Below are 17,945 nucleotides of genomic sequence, written 5' to 3'. Positions count from 1 at the left end.
GAACCTTCGGGGGTTTAGGGGCTTCCATCGCCTGAAGGGGTTATTTGTTTTCATTTCAATTTCGGGAAGAAACATGTGTTCATGTTTTGTTTGTGGGTGGAATCACTTACTCCATCATGGGTTCTAGCTAAGCTTAGACTCTTTTGACCAACTCTTGGGCTCCTACAACTCTAGATTTCTTCAACATGACGTTAGGATACTCTTGCGATGTTTTTGGGGAGTTGAGACTGGTTTACAATGGGGTTAGGCATCATTGTTCCAAGAAGGTAGAGATAGGTATGAGTCTTCATCCAAACCGTCTTGAATGGTAGTTGTTTTTGTTCTTGCCCAATGGCAAATTTCTTGTTTTGCCCTTCTGTTGACTCTTTTTCTCCTTTTCTGATGGTGTAGCCTCAATTGGTTGCTTGCCCTTTGCTTCTTTTGAATATGGTGCCTCCACTAATTACGAATATGGTTGTTTTGTTGCTTCTTTTGTAGCCATGGTAGGAGATTAGGCTGCATTGCACAATGACGAGTTTGATCCTGACCAAGGTACTCTACTTCACTTGCCAGGAATGTGCATTTACTCTCCTTAGGATACAATTGATTGGCTCTCAATGCATCCAACACCATGAGTACATGAACCAAGTGCTCCTCTTCACTCTTGCTATACACCAATATGTTGTCGAACAAGACCAATACAAACTTGAAGAGGAAATGTTGAAGCACATTGTTCATCAAATCTTGAAAAGTGGCGAGTGCATTACATAACCCAAATAGCATAACCATAAAGTGATAGAGACCCCTCTCAGTCCTAAATGTCATCTTGTATTCATCACCTTTCTTCATCCTGATTTGGTGGTAGCTCGATCTCAAGTCAGTCTTGGTGAAGAATCTTGCACCTTTCAATTCATCTAAAAGATTATCTATCCTTGGGATGGGATAACGATTCTTGACAAAGATATTATTCAAGTCACTATAAACAATGCACATATAAAAAGTATCATCTTTCTTCTTCACAAGAGTACGAGAGATGTAAAGGAGATTGATCCAACCCCTATCAATATCACACAATTTAGGTGTTTCTTGGGTTTATCATATTTCTATAGGAGGTTTATTGAGAAGTATGCTCACATTGTGTGGCTCCATTGACGGATAAGCTCAAGAGGGAAGTCTTCTTTTGGGATGCTATGACCTCTATAGTGCTTTGATGAGCTAAAAGTAAGCTTACCACCGCTCCTATTTTGGTATGCCCAAACTTTTTACTATAAGATGGATGCATGCGGAAAAGGCATTGGTGTCATGTCATATCAAGATAATGGAGGCAATTACATGTGAGACTCATAAACTTGATGATAAAGAGATGGAGATGCATGTGCCCGTGTCATATCCAGACCATGGGGGATGATTGCATTTGAGAGTCAAAAACTTGATGAAAAAGAGATGGAGATGCATGTGTATGATCAAGAGATGATTTTCTATCTTGCATGCAATCAAGAAGTGGCATCACTATCTCTAATAGAAGCAAGTTTTACGTGAAAAATGATCATCAAGTGAAAAGTGATCATAGGGTACTTAAGTACTTCTTATCTCAATCCAATCTCTCTTCAAAACAAAGAAGATGGTTGGAAATCCCCACTTGCTCTAGAAATCCATGAGTTTTTCAGCTTGGGACATGTGTCCAAATATGCCCAAAGATGAAGTACTATGATAAATATGACACCACTCCTGGTTACTATAACAATGTAAGAGGCTATAGTATTGTTATCAGAGATATTAATGGTAATTCACTTGCATCTATACCCTCATGAAGTAGGCATGGGAAAAATGAGAAGAAATAAGGTCATTTTATAGCCTAGCACACCCCCTCTTGCGTGCATGGATATGCTCCATGATAAGTGGATGTCATGGCCTACCATGCACTTAAGTAATTGATGGCTAACTCAAGTAAAATGGAGGCCAACCTCATTGATGGCTAATTCAAGTAAAATGGAGGCCAACCTCACGGTTGGAGTTCACTCAAGATAATTGTTGACTATGATGGTCTTAACAATTGCATGAGTTCCCCATGCAGTATGTATGCATGACATCCCATCTTTGGATAAACAACTTACTACTTACCACCCTTGTTTCCAACCCACGGTTTTGCATTTACCACTTCCCATTTGCTACCTTGACTTTTCCAATACAATGGTTTTTGGAGCCTTAATCCGTTTAGCCTTTGCCCCATTTAATTATTTATGTGCACACATACCTTAATCTAGGTGATTTTAATTATTTTTTGAGGCAAATATCCTTATCATTATTTTTCTAGGGTAATTGCCACGTGCTCTATTTTTTCAATTACCTCATCTTTGATTTATTACCTAATATTGCTGGGGTTGCATGCACATGTGCACATAGGCCCCCAGGGCCCTATATACTTTTTAAAGGCTTAAAAATCTTGGTGTACCTACTTATAATTAATTTTTATATGCTAAATAATTTAGTTAATAAAATTTTACACGATAAGAGGGATATTACAAAAAGTTTTAACAAAATCTTCAACCTCTAGAGTAGGATGCAATCTTCAAACAAATCGATGAAGAAGGGTCACATCATCCATCGTAGGATCGATGATATACTTTTTGATGTTTTTCCCTAACTAAGATAATTCCAAAAAAATATTCATCTTTTCATCTTAGAATCTTGGAGGACAAAACCTTTGTTGGGTGGAGACATGTCTTCATATCTTTCTATTTGAATTAATCTTGATTCAGATGGTTGGACGTTGTACGATTTTTGAAATTATTTCAGGCAATACTGGTTATCTTGAGCCAAGTAAGGGCGATCTTTCTTTGATCATTGTACCCTATGATTTCAAAGTGTTTGTCCATGGAATACTTGTTATTTCAAGCAATACTAGCTATCTTGAGCTAGGGAAGGGCCATCTTTCTCTGATCATTGTACTCTATGATTTCAAAGTCTAGGCTCCATGAGGCATGAGAGAAGAGTCCCATTGAGTGGCCGAAAGGCCCGACAATAGGTAATCGAGGGAATCCTTATAGACGAGGCCTCGCCATTTGCTGCTCCATGTGAAAGAGAAACTAACAACATAAGCTCATGTTTAAAACTTGGCTTAGCTCTGATACTAGTTGTGAGACTCCTACCGCTCTATTGATATAATAATATAGTAGCTGAATCACAAGAAGGGTAGAGCGGCTCACTTAGGGCCTCATATCACAACGTCTTAAACCTTGGTTATTCGATCATATCTCCTCTCAGACACTGACTAGGACAATCCTTACGTAAGAAAAGGTGAATGATTCCTTCAGCTGTTTTCCCTTCATCATTCTCACAAGTTGGTCACATCGAGCAGCTCCTTGGCTTAACATGTCATGACTTCTTGATTATGAACGAAATTTCTCTATCCTGATACATGATTGCTGGGCTAAACTACTAAATCCCAAGTTCTTTATTCTATAATTTAAATGTTGTCTTATTTTAGAGAGTACCCATAACTCGGGTCCACCCTTTCACACACTTCAATGTTTGATCCTTTCTCTACTTAAACAAGATACATAGGCTCAACCTAGACACGTCTAATCTTGTGGGTCTAGCCTCCACTAGATTTATGGAGCCGATGTGAACTCATGCACCCATAATTGAAATTGCCACACTCCAAACACCAACGTTAAGAGCCACATACGTCTAGTACCAACACGTTTGCTTAACCACCAGGCACTACCCTACCCGTTTTACTCTAGAGTCACTTCCTTGTCCATCACACCAATCATGTTAAGAGCGCACCCACATTTGGTCGAGAGGGCTCAAGGTCTTGGGTGGATGATTGCCGAGTCATGTGATGAACCCTGTGGATAACACCTACATGACAATCCATAAATCCGTGTGGTATATTTACAGGCTCATAGGCTTCCATAAACAACACATATGCATCACATAAATAAAGTGTCTAAACAATAATTCCAAGACATGGATTTAAGCAATATATTTATATGTGAAATAATGTAAACCATGACTAGTTTGACGTGACATCACAGCCCTTAGTCCAAACTCTGAGCAAGTTCATTGCAATCACATTTTGGCAAGGTCTCCCAAAAGACATTCCTCTTATAATTTCCTTGTGTTCACTCCCGAGTTCTATTAGGAGGTTATAATCTTATCTAGTTTTTACCTTGATGTAGGTTCTTTCTTTTACTAGAAATCTTATGAAATTTTCCTTTTGTATCATGTGACTTCAATCTATTTCTAAGGGTCATTTAATTATGTACATGTTGGCTTTTCTTTAACAATTTCTCTTCCAAGAATTTAGGATATGGCTTTGCTTTTATTGGGTAGCTGTCTAGGAAGCTAAGGCGCTTCCAATACCCTTGATTTATGGAGCAATTAGGACTTGCTCTCTCAAAATATATTACCCTTGAAAATTTATCCTACTTTCCATAAAACTATCTTTGAAATTAAACCTATTGTTTTTGACTAGCATTACCCATAAATTCACCCATGCACATCTACTAATGCATAAAAACAAGATTTCTCTCTCTCTATAGCACTTTTATGATATTATCTCTTTAGAATTACAAATAAATTATCATTGAATAAATTTCTTCTACTTTCCATGAATCTATATTTATAATTAAATTTATGGTTTTTGACTAGCATTACCCGCAAATTCACCCATGCACATCTAATGTATGAAAACAAGCATTCTCACTTTTATGATATTCTCTCTCTATAATTCTAACCTACCTTTTTCAACTTCCCTTAAATTTTTCTAAAAAATAAAATCTAATTTTAAAACCTAATGATCCTTAAATACTTCTAATAAGCTTGGATGACGCCCCATCTCTCTACTACCTTCCTCTCTTCTACACCTTTAACTACTACCTTCTCTCTCTACACATGGGTTACCCCCAGTTTATAACTTGTATCTAATCTTCCTAAAATACATTCAACCTTGCTTATACTGATCCAAAATTTATCCTAAATTTGGATACACCTCAACTAGAGGACCTAGGCTAATTTTTTTCTCTAGGAATAATTTAAGCTAAGGTTGCTTATAAATTATTTAAATATTAAATTTTCCTAGGACTTGAGTTAACCTATCCTAATCCTTGATTTAATATAGTACTGTGCATTGAAAAATAATCTAATAAGGTCTCCACAACGTTATGTATAGATTTAAATTTACGTAAGGTTGTAAGGTTAATTTTAGACCTTAGTGAACTCTATTCTTAGGGGTTTGTGCAAAGATTGAGAATATATTAATTTAGGCTTAATTTAGAATGGAGTACATAGTTAAAATACAAGGGAATAAGAGAAATTATAATGGGTCTATTTGTACCTTGAAAATTAGCTTATAAGAAAGGTGTGTTATACCCTGTGTGTAGACAATTGAAGCTTCCTCCTCCACAAAATCCCACGAGCTTTTTGAAGATCCCAATGAGCTTGTACAATTGCTAATGGGTCTGATTGTACCTTGAAGATTAGCTTGTAAGGGATACCATGTGTGCAGACAATTGAAGCTTTCTCCTCCACAAAAGCCCACAAGTTTTTTTTTTGGTTGAAGATCCCAATGAGCTTGTACAATCCCTAATTATCACTAGAAAGAACACCTTAGATAAATAATATCTTAGTTAAAAATAAGGTATAAGAACAGGGATCTTATAGTGGTTCTTTACCTTTCCCCACATTCCCTATTCCTTATTCAAATAGAGATGAACTACAACTTGGTTTCGTGGTGAAGAAGATTCCAAAGTGGACTCCTTTATAGGAGGTGGTACTCCCACTTGCACTGTGTGTGGTGTTGCTGACCGGTTCATGGATTACCATGTGGGTTATTTAGCCCTAACAGTGTTACAAAAGAGATGTGTTCTGATTATTGCCAACGATGCTTGTTGGGCTGCTTGGCCACGAGTAGCTTTATTGGGGATATCAATGCTCCACCCTCATATTATATTATCCAAACACTGTGGTGGCTAGCTCATGTTTATATGGCTCCCATTATGAGGATTAGCCATGCACCTTCGGTGACCGACATCCCTTATTCACATGGGAAGGTGGCCTATGAGGCTAGATGGGTTTGATTAGATTTGGCACATTGCCAAATAGGATACATGCTACACTCGACCGTTCTCATAAATGGTCCACACATAGAGTACGTAGACTTTACTCTTGACATTGCAAGGCCAAGAATGGGGCCCAAGATGAGTCCTAGATTGCAGTGGGAAGTGGCATTAGGGGAGAATTGGACTTAATTTCGAGCCTTTTTCCTCTAGAGAGAGAGAAAGGTCTGGACCAATAGGAAGAGATCCTCCGTAATGAAACTTTTGATAATTAGATGTTTTTTAGATATTCTTTATATGAATATATTATTAATATAGAAAATGAATTGCATTTGCAAAATACTTAAACCATGCTTTATATTGACAGTTCATTAATGCACATGAAAACTAGAGTGTTGTTTGCTCATTTAACAAAGGTAGTTTTTCCCTCTAAAAATTCTTTGAGTTTCCGAGCTCATTTAATGAATGGTTTTTCCCTCTAAAAATTCTTTGAGTTTCCAAGCTCATTTAATGAATGGTTTTCCCTCTAAGATTTTTGCACACTTTCAAAGTTATCTCTTCTTCTATCTTCTTGCGTTTTGAAGGTTATCTCTTCTTTCATCTGCATTTGTGCTTGTGTTTGCAATGGCAACCACACGTCCTAGGCACCCCTACTCCTTTGTTAGAGCTATTACAGTAAACAACAAATTTGATTTGGATAATCAAAGGTGTATTTCTTTCACCATCTCTATTGGTAGTTGGGTTATGTTTGCAGATGAGGAAGAGAAAAAATGCAACGAATGAGTTCATCGGTACTTACAAAGGAAGAGTTAAAGATTTCAAGCTATGTGACACAGGTAGGAGCATTAAGGAAGCCTTTATACAGCATGCCTACATGCACTCAGAAGTATGTTTGCAACATTTTCCTAATGGCATGCCACTCCATAGACCAAACTATAAGTGAATAATTTTTTGGAAGGGCTTTACATTATGTTTATGTAACATGTTTCATTTTTTTGCTTACACTTATCTTGTATTTCTCTGTACCAGATATATATCCTTTAAACATGGTAGACTGGCAACCTACAGATAGTATAGTGGGAATCTTCAATGCGTTTCATGCTTCTATTGGTCAGTAGCTATACAAAGAAAGCTCAAATAGGTCTTTGGCAAAGAGAGGAGTTTTCTTTTATGGTAAATTTTACATGGCACATCATAGTGTTCTAAGTTATGGATCTTTAAAAGCATTACCATTGCCTTCGTTTGAAAGTCCAGAATGGCCAATACCCTCTACAAAAACAAGTGAGTGCTTTAGATTAAAGATATACCAAGACCTCGAAAGATGTATGAGACTAAATGTAGCAAATCGCCAGGTGAAAATTGGTCTTTATGCCATTGCATGTTTTTGTTGACTTCTTTTATGACGAGGAGGTCAAAAAAACATTGTCAATGTTTATTTGTAAATCAGAGAAATGTTTAGATTTCTTAGATCAAAATTGGGATATGTGAAAGAATTAAATGGGGTTACTTGTGCAAAATCCAATGAAAGTCTATTGTCTGTAAATTTATGATTGGCTCTCAGAATTTTATTTTAACCTTTCATTATATGAGATGGCATTATGTCAATGGAAATCTTGTAGAAATTGATCAGGACTTGGAGTATGACATTGAAAATCCATTGATCTCATTATTAGAGGTATGGTTTGAACATGAACTCTTGACAATACTCAATATTAGGTCAAACGTCTCCCTGCGTCAAATAAGAACGGACTTTGTAAACGAGGAAGACCTACAAGTGCTTGATGATTATGTGTTCGAATGCAATCACCGTAGGGTATGCCAATCACTCTAACCTTGAAAAAGTTTTGATTTCAATCTCAGCCCATCTCGTGCATTCAATACATACATAAGAGCTTGTGTGTTCAGTCAATACCAATGGCAACAAACCAAAAGTTGTACCTATCGCCTCGAAAAAACACAAGAGCCACAAATTCAAGAATCGATCCCCTACCACAAATTCAATGGAGACTTATGAGTGCATCAAGGACAAACTCACAATGCTCTTTTCACCCCTTTGGATGAAAAGCATGAGTGCAGAAACTATGCGGTAGACATAAGAACCTATTCTCTAAAAAAGGAGAATAGCCACAAGAACCTTTTGCTTGTAAGGTGGTAACCAAAAAAAAAAGGAAAAAAGAAAAAGACAAAAACACAAGGGAGTCACACAAATGGCCTACCTAAAAATGGTAGAATATCACAAGAAACTCCCAACGATCTTCAGTAGCCAATACATTTTTGTTAAGCTTATAGCTTGTTATTCTTTTGGCTAAGTTGATGTAGCAACTACTCCATGAGTACATATCCATACTCATGGACTGGAGGACATTTGCACCAGAGCCTCACCATGGGTAACTTTCCAAGTAGAACTCTGGGATGGGGGAGCCATGGTGGGCAAAAGCCTAGTCAATGGTACAACCCATCGCCTGGAATTTTCCTTCAAATTGCAAACCTCTCCAAACAAAAATAAGAGTCTTCACAACACATTGATCTCTATTCCTTAGTGAAGATATCTATGATAAACACGCGAGTCATCGGAATTCTTTCATGCCCTTCCAATAAGTGGTTACTTCAACAAGCAGTAGCTTAGTAAGAGTCTATTTAACTCAATTCATGTACTTCATGTATATCTATTTCATAGAACACTTAAATATAAATAAAAGAATAAAAAGCACATGGAAAGAAGTATATAACAGGTCCTACTCAACAACATTTGACAAGAATCCTACCACAAAAAGGTCCATTCTTTAAGTGATGAATGTCGCTTCAATGAATCAGATGAGGAACTGAGAATCACAATCTCGTTCTGATGATTTTGTTTACATTCCTCCGGATCCGTCCTTCTCTTCTCCCCCATTATTAACATCTCTTAGTTTCCCAACTAGCACAACTAACATGTAACTATGCTTATAATTGCCAAAAACAAAGTGAGCAAAAAATATACCCACAAAAAATGCTCACAAAAATATAAAAATGCAATCACTAATAAAATTACCCACCCCGTTAGGAATTCCCGCTAATGACTAACCTTTTCATTTGCTAACTAGTCTTTATCATTCATTCTGGGGGAACAAGGACCATTGAACATCATTCAACGTCAAAAGGCATCAACAAAGCTGGTCAATTCTCCCCACACAAAGGTCTTCAACAACGTGATCACGAGGACGCAGACCCATTTCTAGGGTTAGTAAGAGCTACTGCCATTATCTTACAGTAAGGAGTCAAGGTAGACACACCAAAAGGTCATACATTCAAGATACGAAGCAACGGTATCCAAATCTACAACTTGGATTGGCGCCCGTAATGGTTTGATGGAATACTTATGGCGATTTCTGCTTCAAGAGCGTGTGGTAGCAAGTTAGGATGAAGTCCCAAGTGATGTAATTCATGGATATATTATGAGAGTAGTCATTGTAGTAGCATTAGGCCTCTTATGAGCCTAAAGTGCTCGACCGGCCAGAGTTTAAGTGAGTGTGAATACGTATGGCCATGTATATAAGTGAAAATCTCTCATAATACAAAGAACACTCTTCCATTGTGTAATTGTGTGTGGCTCTTGCTAATCTCTCTCTAATGCATTCTAGTGAGTGTGTGTGAGTGAAGTGAGGTGAGAGGAGGGACGAGTATACATATGGAGTGCAACGCGACGGTGTGACAATGCTTGTGGGAGGCATGGTGGAATTGCTTCTCAAGGAGTTGCGGAGCTTGGATACCTCAAGGATTATGAGCTCGGCCATCGGAAAGATCTCTACGAGAATTGCAGCTCACCAAGTAATCTTCCCGTTAGATGTGTTTCGAGACGAGGGTTTGGGTGAGCCATAACACTATCCTTCCAATGCCTCTTATCAAAACACCTTTGCACTACACATGCAATATATGTAGGAAATTTTTGAATTGGTTGCCTTTGACATATTATACATACCTTTCAGTGTTTAAAGATCATCTGCCATATGTCACTCCACCTTATATTGTCACATGCCCTGCACATGCCTTGCACATCCAAATTTTTTTCATTTTTCAACTCGTTGTTGATGATCTTAGGTATAGATGTATTATGAAAAACCAATGCAGAATATCAAAATTCTCTGAGTCTACCTGCAACACATAAAAAACATAAGAATGCAGCATGCATTGCTTGTTATAGCTTTGCACAAACTAATCTCTAATAAATTTTAACCCAAAGGATCCCAAGGAGAATATATTGTTTTTAGACTGAATACTAAACCATTTGAGGTAGTCCCTTTTAATAGATAGATCAAGTTCCCTACTCTTCATCAATGTGATAGTAACCCTTTCTAACTTTCTTTCCTTCAGAATTTGACACTCATCAACCTTTTAGCACAAATTTGAGGATAGCATCACACTCTTCAAGAGTAACTTCAAAAAATTGGACAGCATACTGCAAGGCCTCCAAGTTAAAAAATATTATTGTATCTATTGTATACCACATCTCCTTTTGGCGCAGTTTATATGTCGTCAATGTGAAATGGGGTTCCCAATACTTATAGTACCTCTTCATTTACTTGTCTATGAAAATTTTTTAACTGAAAAAGGATTTGGCAATAATAACCCTTTCATACTAGAACTCTTTATAAATGGCTAAGTACCCTTTGTGTGATATACTCACCTCATCAAGTATTACTTGGATGTCTTGTGGATTGAGTTGATTCTTTTTAATAAAATCTTCTGGTGACCTTATATTTCTTTTCCTTCATCATTGCATATTGGTGATCTAAAAGAAGTCTAAAATGTGCACCAAAAGGTTTTGTTGTCGATTCTTTATCAAGGTGCAACAATGATCTGATGTCAAATTGAAATGAACAAATCAATATACATCAATATATGCAATAATGATTGAATTTTGTAAAAATATTGCAATAACAATAAATTAATAGAAAGGCGGCTTACTTGATTACATGTATTCTCTTCTTGATGTCACCACCCCCTAGCTTCATTTGCTCAATATCCCTAAGTTGTTTTTATCGTCTACTTAGACCTAATGAGGTCTGCTTAAGTCTTAATTCATCCCTTTGTTTTTGAAGCCCTAGAATGGTTTAAGAACATTTCTTGTTGCTTCCAAATGATGTGTATATCCTAAGAGCCCATTATAGCCATCTCCAACATAGTTAAGTAGAGATGTCATTTTCTTAAATGGGGGTGGGGAGTTTGTAAAAGGGTCTTTTGGATATAGCCTCCCATCAATCCATAAATCTATGTTTTTCTTCCCTTCCAACCTTAACATTTCTTTAGAAGTAATAGACAAAGTATTGGGTTTATTTCTCTTACTTAGAGATTCATATTCACGTTCAAGCTCAATGTGTATTGCTCTTGATTCCTCTGCCATCCTCTTGATCCGTTCCTCGATGTCCTAGGGTCTAAGGCAATGCCACAATCTTATATGCTAGAGATTTTTTCTATGCATATAAAGAAATCCCCCTTGATACAAAAATCAGAATGGAAATAAAAAGGCGCCAAAATAGGAACTTAAGCTGAACTACTTTTGGATGAGCTTGGTTCAAATTTTGAGAAATATGCTATTTCGGCATCCAAGTAAAAATTTTGAGATATGAGCCATTAGACTGCAAAAACTAGCCATACCGTAAATGTACTTCACTTTTCACGTAGTTTGTACTACATGATTTGTACTACATGAACAAGAAAACATGAGTGAAAACTTTTAAAACTGATAGTATTCTATCATCGTTTATCTACATTTAAGTAGGAATATACCTTATATATTTTTTATATCTTTATGTACATTTAGGAATAGGAGAGAAAGTACGTCTTATTTTTTAGACTTTTTGGAATATCTCTCTCTAAGCTGAGTTGGCACTTATTGGAGGGTCCAAAGTTGAGTCCAAATTTTCCCTAATGGAAAAATTGTTATGAATTTTCTAGGGCATCTTTTTGGGCGGAGTTTGACGGTGGCCTTTTTGGGCGGAGTTTGATGGTGGCATTGAGACCGCAGTCATGTCACGGTTGCCCTGCGTGTATATAAAAACTGCTACGAAATTTTTGGTATATCTTTATGGGTTGAGTGAGTCTAATCATGGCATTGACCATGGTCATGTCATGAGACTGCCCCGCGTATATAGGCCTATATAGATACCCGACCAACCCCTTCTTCACATGGTTCTCATCAGTCTCATCATTGTGAGTTTACCCCCTAGATCTACTCTCATATAGCGTCTGTCTTAGCAGTTCCATATCAAACATCACTGAAGCTCCCTTCACAAAATCACATGGGTGTGGTAATTTACGATCTATTACATCACTTCACTAATATAGTATTCATCTCTATCTTTATTATTGTGTAATTTAAGTTTTAAAGTTTTGTGCTATGAAATATCTTGCTTCTTGTGAGTGTTCTCTTGTATACATCGGATGTTGTATTCTCTTAGATGGTAAGAGAGCTCCAACTCAGTACAAAAATTCATTTCTAATTGTTGTCGTTAGTAGTCCCTTAGAGAAATGGCATCTTCTGCAAGACCCCACCCAACCACTGCCATTCAGTGTTGCTGATGGAAAGCTTAAGCACCAATTATCCTCTCTAGAACTTCAAGTTTAAGGCTATTCTTTCCTCCTATGAGCTTTGGGAAACCATCATTGCTATTGATGTTCACCTGTCGCACTAACAAGGGATGCAGACGATAACCATGTATAACGTTCTCAAGGAGAAGAAGAGACTCATCTCGAGAGGGTAGTTGCTATAGTTTGTGGGATGGGTCTAGAGTGGATTACAAATAGCATAGGAGAGGGCGTGGCCTCCTGATCTCCTTGTTGGGTTTCTTTTTAGGTACCTTTTTGGGCTCGTAGTTCTTAGCCAAATAGCTCATGTTCTTGAAAAAAATCATCTCTCGACTGGCCAAAGGATTCCTCTTCTTGATTAGGCTATCAGCATGGAACCTTATTTGCTTGATCCATTTATTATGGGTATTATTGTTGTGTAAACACTTGGGGGGAGGAGTCTATTGCTTCACTAGAGCCTCTTTCCTTTAGGTTGGGCTATGGGGGAAGGCTAAGAAGTGGCTCTATGGCCTCCCTTGGATGGAGTCTTTTTTAAAAAGGAGTACCAGAGCTACATCAATCTTCATCCTCGTGGGGGGGGGAGGCTCAATTCAATCTTGTCAAATGTTAACCACATTGGTTTTAACATTTCTCTTAATGTGTATGACATCACCTTTTTGCTATATCTCTTACAATGCACTAATTTATATAATAGATTTTGGGATATCATTGAGATTATGATTTGTGTAATAATGGTTTATAATTTATATCAAGCTTTAATACATAACCTAGGACATTAGTATGCCAATGGACATTCTTTCCATGGCTAGGCATTATACATAAGAGGCTTGTATCTAGGCCATTTTTGGCTAATGTGGAAAACACATATCCCATTATCACAATTGAGTTTAGTTTTATGCTCTTGTGGTGATAGCTTGCTTGTATTTTATGCTCTTGTGGTGATAGCTTGAGTGTGTGTTTGCTTTCTTTTGATGCTTGGTTGCTTACTTTACGAATTTTATGTAAGTGTTTTGAGTAAAGTTTTCTTATGCTCGTCCCTTTACCTCTTCTGTCCCCTATTCTTTACAATAATGTGGGCATTGAGATTGAGATAGACCTTTTCCATATCTCTCTTCCTCTTGCTTCTCCACAAGAGAGGGTTTTTCGATCTTCTTCTCCCTCTCCCTCTCCCTCTACCTCTTGTTTTCCATGTTTATCTCTCCCCCATTATTTACAATAATGTAGGCATTGAGGTTGAGGCAGAGATTTTCCATAGCTCTCTTTCTCTTTGTTTTGAGGACACTTGCTTCTCCATAAGAGTGGGTTGTTCGATCTTGAACAGCTAAGGGTGCAAATCGGCTCTATGACCCTTGCATTTATCTCTTCTTCTCCCTCACAAGTGTTCCCGTTTTGGTGAACATATTTGGCATCACTATCGAGGAGGCACCCTAGCTTAGGATTCATTGTTATAGTATTGCATTTAGTGTTTTGACACTACTGTGCCCAATAGGAATATGCAAAAATATCCATCTATTTAATTAAGCTAACTAGTGTTTTTCATTTATTTTGATTAGAGCATTGGAGGCATGGAGTAACCTTGGAGCATTGAGAATCAAGCTACACGTAAGTGCCATTCTTTTTTTCCATTAATTTTTGAAGATTGTGTTTTTTTCTAATTGGAGCATTAGAGGCATGGATCAAGCTACCAGTAAGTGCTATTCTTCTTTTCCTTTAATTTTTGAAGATTTTGTTCATTATCTATTTTTATTTTTTATTTTTATTTTTTTTTTGCATTAATGAGCTTAATTAAACATTAATCTATGTATAAACAATTAGAATGCATGGAGTAGTTCATTGTAAAGCATAAGGGGGATTGCTCTTCATTTTTTCTTTTTGCATCATAACCAAATAATCAAAAAAATTTGCAAAGAATTAAGAGATTAAATAAAAAATTTGTCAAATCATGTTTCCCAGTCAAGAAATACGTTTTGCCCACAAAATGTTTATGTTTTGGTTCATACTCAAATTATTCATAATTATTGATAGAAGCCAGGTATGTAATTCTTAAAGGTCATAACTAATTCTTGTCCTTATTAACCTCGAAGGGAATAATCACCTTAAAGAGGCATTGAATAAACTGACACTAAGCAAAAACATGCTAAAAATGTCTAAGCGGCTCTAGCATTGACTTGTCTAGATCAAATTTACGGATTATTCCTCAAAGAATCATGTGTTATCCCGCATCAAATAATGCATCAAGAATTGCGGACATGAATAATTATGCATTATTCTACTTGAAATATGTGCACATAAGAATTCTATCCCTTAAAAAATGAATAAAATCCAAAATACCAAAAAAAACATTTAAAAACTTTAGAAAACCACAAAAGCAAAAAAGTATAAAAAAGATCACATAAGCCATCATTCTATGCCAAATAGCATGTTATTCTTGACCATAAATTATGCTTCATTTCCCATTAATGGGAGGAATAGAATAACTCCCAAGATTCCTCCCAAGAGAGATGAAAAGCGGGATGTTAAATTAAGGGCCATTCTTGATGAATTGTGCATCATTCCTCCTTATAAAAATTATCATTTCTCATTGAATTATGGTGCTATTCCTATCAAATTACATGCTATTTCTATCAAATTACACGACCACATTTCCTAGAATTACGTGCAATTCCTTTCTTAAATTACATGCCATTCCTCATGAATTATACGATCCCCATACACATTTTTAGAACGACAAAATTGAGTTGAAGATTTGCAACCCCAATAAAATTATTTTCCTTAGTAGGTAATTTGTGCCGATCTTGATGTTTGGGAAAGCTTATTATACAAGGTTACTAACCTTTATAAAGTAGCCATTAAGATTAGTACCCTTCATCATGCATTACTGTGCGCTTTTGCCGCACAGGTCGTAGCTGGGGACTTGCCGGACACCGTATGCGAGCCACGAATGGCTGCAAGCATACAACCAGGGAAGGAAGCTCAAACAGAATGCAAAGGGTGTGTCACTCATCGCTCAACCGTCGCCTTGAAGGATTCCCGCGTCGCAGTGAAGAAGGAGCCGCCGTCGGCCGCTCTACCGCCTCTCCGCCGCCGTCCCGCTACACAGTGCTCGATCGCTCTCTCACTCTCTCTCTCTCTCTCTCTCTCTCACACACACGCAGGAGAAGGAAACCAAAGAGATAAAGCAAGAGCACTCTTGTATTCACAACACATGAGAATGAGGATTTTAGGGTTACATTTGACTCTTATAGGTGACTTGGCCGTTCACACTTGGGCGCCCATACATGGCCGGCCGACCCTAACCCTTATCCTACTGATATTCAAGGTGCGCCTCTCATCGGCGATCACCCAATCCCTTCATCCTTAACATATGGTGCCGACAAGCCCGGCCTATGACTCAGAATATTTAAATTAATGACGTAAAACATAGTACGTCTCAATGTCCGTCATAGGTTAACATGCCCCCTTTCCTGATGTAGATTCCGTCCTCGAAAGCTATGGTATGGTAAGCTCGATAGGGTTGTTGTGGTAGACCATCTGCAAAACAGGGAAGTAGAGTGAAAGTATGCTGGAATTCAAAAGATATAAAGCGTATAAATTCAAGCATGTTAGACCACAATGGATATTGCTATGAGAACTTAGTTTAAGGGGTCACATGAATGAGCTAGTGTAGCAAATTAACAGAAGTTTAATAATTATTGAAAGTAAATCAAGAGTTAGCAAGGTGTCAAAGGTTAATCAAGGTTTATAACTAGCCTAAGTCAAGGAAAATAACCAAGCTTAATAAATAAATAGATGACCACACTGTGTCTACTCTAAGAACAAGTTAATACCACGAGTCTAGGGACACAAGAAACATTAGAGTTACAGGAGCCTTTTGCCTTTTGCCCTTTTTTTTAAAAAAAATGCACATGACAATTTTTACACACAATGGCGACCTTCCTAAGGCAAAACTAACATCGATCCTGGTACCATGTTTAACACAAGGCATTATCCAGGAATCTATTAGTTCACCTTAGACAAGGCTACCCCCTACCAACCAAGGCATCGGTCTGGAGTAGAATACTCCTCGCCTACCAAGTATCAATAAGGCGATAGGCCAACATTAAAGCACACCATAGACTTGTATTGCCATTTATTGTAGGCTTTTTTTTTTAAAATCTATTTCTTTTGATCTTCGCTCCTGAACTATAATTTGTCTTGCATCCTTTCGACAAAGGGGTAATAGCTATGTCCTAGAGGTCAACACACACATGGCCAGGTGTCAAATATTAAGATGGTTTGACCCTAGACCTAAGACAATCGTATTCCAAGGTTAACTAAAGACGTCATGCTGCTTAGGAATATTTCCAATAAAGTTAAGCTCATTAATGATTTACACTAGCATGCAAGCAACTTCAAAAACTAAGTAGTACATTGACAATTCCCATGTGGTCATGCATTATAGTTTATGCAATTAATTGAACAGTAAAAACGAAAGAGAGTGGGTATGGAAGAATTACACCTGTAATTGGAGATCTCCTTGATTTGACGAGACAGCTTGCAATTTGATGTAGATATATTTTGATGAACGTTGCGGCAGTCTCAGGACTTGAAAGCGAACCCACCTCAAACTTTTTAACCTATACAATCAAGTAACAATTCATCATTGTCAGATATTTCCTTTTCATTTTCCCATCCACATAAACTCATCAAGAATGTAACCATGCGAGGATAGTCATCTTGTGGAAAAGGAAAGCATTGGGCTATCGGGGATATGTCCTCTATGGAGTAGGGGTCAGTCATGGTCAATAGGCGAATTAGCCATTCTAATTCCTCAACATTTTCCTCTCTGGCTAGTACATCTATATGATCCCATTCAGTTTCAATTACAGGATAGCACATGTGGAATATCTGAGAAAGGTACAGATGATACCTCTCACCAAAGGTAGGAGTGGATGAAGTGTATGATGATCGAGCATCTGCCATATCTGCAAACACAGATATAGCATCAGTAGGTTTATGACAGGTCAATCTAGTTCTTGATTGTATACGGATATCTCTCTTGTTTTTGTGCTCTTGATCTTTTTACTATTTTTTATTTTTCTTTTCTTTGTTTTTTTTTAAATAAATGTATGAAGCTATATATATACATCCCCTTGAATTTGGCAATTACATGGTCAGGGAAGAAGGTTAAGGAGGAAGCATTAGAATGTCGAGCGTGAGTACATGCTCCCCCTTTCCTTGGGTAGATCATATTATTTGCAATGATGTTGCAGCCTCTTGGAACCAATTTGTCTAGCGGGTCATAGGTTGTGATGTGGGCAGATAGCTTTTTATGACCCTTGTGGCCACATCCAATTGCAG

Source organism: Cibotium barometz, chromosome 44 (assembly GCF_041138505.1).
Source record: "Cibotium barometz isolate CiBa-2024 chromosome 44, ASM4113850v1, whole genome shotgun sequence".
NCBI lineage: Eukaryota > Viridiplantae > Streptophyta > Polypodiopsida > Cyatheales > Cibotiaceae > Cibotium > Cibotium barometz.
This window is presented reverse-complemented; position numbering follows the sequence as displayed.